Genomic DNA, 5,357 nt, shown 5'->3' with positions numbered 1-5,357 from the left:
ACTTCTACAATCTGCACCATACTGAAGCAGAAGGAGTTGATACAGGCTACAACTCCAGCCAAGGGCGTTAAAATAATTTCTAAACAGCGGACATCTATCCATGAAAATATGGAGAAGCTGCTAATGGTGTGGTTAACGGAGAAGCAGCTCGCAGGAGATACCGTGACGAAGGCTATAATCTGCGAGAAGGCACGAGCTATTTACGCTGATTTGCTGCAGCAGACCCCAGGCACTTCAGTGGATGAGGCATCGGGCGAGCCGTTTAAAGCCAGTCGGGGCTGGTTCGAAAATTTTAAAAAGAGGACCGGCATTCACTCCGCTGTCAGACATGGTGAGGCAGCGAGCACGGATATAAAGGGAGGTGACATCAACGAGCTCATCGAGGAGCACCCCGAGGAACTGACAACGCAGGGGCTAAAGGAGCTACAGACGCAGCAGCACACGGAGGCTTTGCAGGAAATAGATGACACAGAGGAGGAGGAGGAGATTATCTCTGTAAGTGAGATAAAGGAAATGTTGGGAATGTGGGAGAAACTTTCAGATTTTATTCAAAAGAAACACCTAGAAAAAATTGCAACTGGGTGTGCGATGGAGCTATTTAATGACACTTGCCTAACTCATTTCAGAAATATTCTGAAAGGGAGGATGAAACAGATCTCATTGGACAGGTTTTTATCGAAAACTCCTGTAGATGAAAGTGATGAAAGCATGGCGAAAAGGGCAAAAATCAGCAAATAAGATTCAGTTATTCAGTTATTCAGTTCAGCCTTTCTCCTCCAACTCCATCAGCATCTTTAAGTCGTTTGATCTCCAAGGTAAATGCTATACATTAAACTTAATAAAACAAGTTTATTGCACTACATTCTATTGTTCAGTATTGTGTTTTTATTCAATACAGTGGGGCCTTGACTTACGAGTGTAATTTGTTCCGAGACCGAGCTCGTTAACTCAAATTACTCTATCAACTCAATGCAAAAAATCGGCGGAGAGACAGCTGGTATCTCAAAAAACTCGTTAGTTGGGACACTCATAAGTCAAGGCCCCACTGTATTCGTTATTTTTTTTTTAAATATGTTTTATTGATTTTCTACAGAGAGGAAGGGAGAGGGATAGAAAGTTAGAAACATCGATGAGAGAGAAACACCGATCAGCCGCCCTCTGCACGCCCACCACTGGGGATGTGCCCACAACCAAGGTACATGCCCTCAACCAGAATCGAACCCAGGCCCCTTGAGTCCGCAGGCCGACGCTCTATCCACTGAGCCAAACCGGTTCTGGCTGTATTCATTATTTTTAAATACATTTTTCTTTTTTTTTTTTTTTTTTTTTTTTTTTTTTTTTTTTAATATATTTTATTGATTTTTTTACAGAGAGGAAGGGAGAGAGATAGAGAGTCAGAAACATCGATGAGAGAGAAACATCGATCAGTCGCCTCCTGCACATCCCCCACTGGGGATGTGCCCGCAACCCAGGTACATGCCTTTGACCGGAATCGAACCTGGGACCTTTCAGTCTGCAGGCCGACGCTCTATCCACTGAGCCAAACCGGTTTCGGCTAAATACATTTTTCTTATTTAAAAACATTCAACAGCCGAAACCGGTTTGGCTCAGTGGATAGAGCGTCGGCCTGCGGACTGAGGGGGTCCCAGGTTCGATTCCGGTCAAGGGCATGTACCTGGGTTGCCGGCACATCCCCAGTGGGAGATGTGCGGGAGGCGGCTGATCGATGTTTCTAACTCTCTATCTCTCTCCCTTCCTCTCTGTGAAAAATCAATAAAATATATTTAAAAAAAAAACAAAACATTTAACAAAACAATTGCGGTGTTTTTTGGGTGTCCGGAACGGATTAATGGCATTTCAATTCATTGTAATGGTGAAAATTGATTTGACATACGAGTAATTTGAGTTATGAGCTCCGTCACGGAACGAATTAAACTCGTAAGTCAAGGCCCCACTGTATTTTAGGCTATTTAGGATATATTCCTTAGCTATCTTCAAGTAAAATTTTATTTTTTTCTCATTTTTATTTCTCATACATTTTCTGACTTTTCTCTGTTCTTTACTACTTCCTCAGTCATTGGTCCTTGACACAAAAAGTTTGTATCTAAAGGATGTGATTAGGGGTGCATATAAGTTGTGGGGTAGGGCAGTAGTTCAGGGCAGGGTCTGGAGAAATGGTAAGAGTTTATTTGGGGTTGATTGGCCATGATAGACAAATTTAAAGCAGAAACATATATACATTTGTGGGGGTTGAAAAAATAGTGGTTAACTGTATTTTTATTCTTATTCACATAGTTCTTTTATTATTAGGAATTCAAAGCAAATGTTCTTTCCTTAGTCTTCATGCTATTCTCTGATTTAGGAAGTGGAAAAATATTAACTCCATTTTATAGAAAAAAAATCTCCAAAGCTGGGTTCTGGAGAACCAGTGAATAGTAGTGTGGGAACTGACCCACTTAATTTTTCATTTGTTCAACAGGCATATCTTTAAAATAACTGGTATGACTAACATTGTGTCCTGAGTGTATTTTTTAAAGATATGATTTCTCACTTAGAAGATTTACTTTGTATAAAAAAAGTTCTTCCAGCTAAACCCTTTAATGTTGACTAATCACCTGTAAAATGTAGCTAATAATTTTAGCCATACATAATGGTTTGCATCATTATTACCAGACTAAAAACTGGAAATGCTATATGCACCTTAATCAATGTATCAGAAAAATATTAAACAGACATTTTCCTCTTGGATTAGGTTAGAATTTTTCCCTCTTTTCCAGATCCTACACATAGTTATTTCCTGGAGAAAAACAGACTATTTTAATAATTGTCCTTATTAGCATATTATAAGAACTCACTATCTGATAAGTGCAGTCTGACTCATAAGAAAACCAGAATTTCTTGATTTATATTGTATCTTTTGAGATTATTATTTCTTGCTCTGATTTTCTGTTTGTAAAATAGATATAAGCTATCCCTACCTCACAGGGGTGTTGTGAGGATTTGTATTAAAACTGTGTTAAGCTCTTATTATTATTGATAAAAACCAGTCATATAAAGAAAACTATATGTATTCTATTAATATAGCCGAATCTGTTAACTTCAATATTCCAACCCATACATTCTAGAACATCTTAGAAGCAGTCATGTACTATTCAATACTCAATAATTGACAGTATTCCTATTTTTACTTTTTACAAATACTCTAGAAACAACAGTGTTGCCAGAATTCCTATTCTACTATAGCTTAATCATTAGTATTTTTCTTTAGACTTTTCCAAGAAGGATATTAGTTCTTTTTCATTTTGGGGAATAAAACCTTATCAATTTCAGCTTTATTGAAAGTTTTTCCAAACATATTGTTTATACCTAGGGAAAAAAAGAAAATAGTGAAAATATTTTTATTTCTTTGATGTAAGTCATTTAAAAAGTAGATGGGGACAAGAAATGGAGTGGTGATTATAACAGTAATTCATTATGTTCTATTAAAATAGGATTGGAAAGGCTTCATTTAAAACAGAAGAAAACACATATAAATCATGGAAAAAGAATCTGAAAATGTATAATTCCACTAATGTTGATTTGCACAGGCATATATAGTCTTGATGGTGTAACTCAAATCATTGATAAGTACTGATTTTTTGTAGTAATTGAAGGAAGAGTAGGCCAAGTGGCGAGTTTTCATAATATAATCTGTGACTTTGGTATATTTTAAATTAAGTGTAGTTCTGTGGCATTTTATTATAATTAACTTTTACATTCCTAGAGTGAAATCTGTAAATGAGTATTCTCTGCTGTACTTCTGTGTTTGTATGGCTGGACTTTTTGAAAACTGGTGAGATTACACAGTCCCAAACCTGGATGTCTTAGATACAAGGAATCACACACTATGATTGTTGTCTTCAAGACCTTGAAGAATCCACTGTGCTTCAGGATGTATTTGTGCACTTGATTACTTAGTAGATATTGCCCCAGTGCAGTTCACATTAACTGTCATCAACTCTTCTATTTTGTGCCAAATAAAATCATTAGATTAGATCAGATATCAACTTAAATACTTTCACAGAAACTTGGATTTCAAAAACTTATACAAGAAACAAGGCCCACGGAAGAAATCTTCAAATACAAGTAACACATAGCAAGATACAGGAGCCTGAAATCAATAATACATTGTATGCACTGTGAGTTTGCTTCAGAAACATTCTTTTAGAAAGTTTTGTATAGAAGAAAAACACTGGATTTGATGTATTTTATCATGACAAATAAATTAATGTGACTTGATCATAAACATAATCTTTTATTATCTCAGTTTATAGAATGTGTTCTTATTTTATAGTCGTATCTGCCAAATACCTTCCTAGTGTCAAGGTAAGTAGTCTCTGTGCCAGGTAACATTTTGGATGTGTGATGCAAAAATGTACCAGTGAGCAGTTCTTATCAACCACAATCCATTTCTAGAAAGAAAGGTAATACCTACACTTTTCCCAGAAGTTTCTTGCTTTGCTCTTTTCTTTCTTCCCTATTTGCTCCCTACTGCTTCTCCTCCAGTAACAATAATCTGCAACAGTGATTCTCAACCAGGATGTATTAGGGTTCTTCAGAGAAACAACCCAACAGGATGCAAGTGAGTGAATGTGTATGTGTGTGAATACCCCACGGTCCAGTCAAGTTGACACATGAAAGATTGATTGATTGATTATAAGGAATTGGATCGCCCAAAATGGAGGCTGAGGAATCCTAAGATCTACATTTGGCAAGTTGGAAACTCAGGAAAGTTGATGGTGCGGTTCCAGTTCAAAAACCAGAAGCCCCACAAAGGCAGGAAAAAATCAATGTCCCAGCTTATAGTCAAGCAGAAGATCCTTTACTCCAGCAGTTTCCAACCTTTTCATCTCTTGGCACATAAACTAATTACTAACATTCTTTGGCACACTAAAGTATTTTTTGCCAATCTGACAAAAAAAAGTACAATTTTTACTTACATCAGACAACTATTGTGTTGACTGCTGCCTTTTTTCTTTTTATTTATTGATTTTTAGAGAGAGGAAGGGAGAGACAAACATTGATTTATTGTTCCTCTTATTTATCCATTCACTGGTTGCTTCTTGTATGTGCCCTGACCTGGGATCGAACCTGCAACCTTGACGTAATCCAGGTGATGTTCTATCCAACTGAGCTACCGAGTCAGGGCAGCTGCTTTTTTATTTGACAATCTAAGGGAGAAGAGGTCACTGCGCCTGACTAAAATAGTAAGATATTGCATGTTTTAAAAAATTCTTGTAGCACCTGGCTGGCATGGCTCAGTGGTTGAGCATCGACCCATGAATCAGGAGGTCATAGTTTGATTCCCAGTTGGTGCA

The sequence above is a fragment of the Myotis myotis genome, unplaced genomic scaffold (genome assembly GCF_014108235.1).
Source record: "Myotis myotis isolate mMyoMyo1 unplaced genomic scaffold, mMyoMyo1.p scaffold_m19_p_1, whole genome shotgun sequence".
NCBI classification, from domain to species: Eukaryota; Metazoa; Chordata; class Mammalia; order Chiroptera; family Vespertilionidae; genus Myotis; species Myotis myotis.
Note: the sequence above shows the minus strand (reverse complement) of the source record.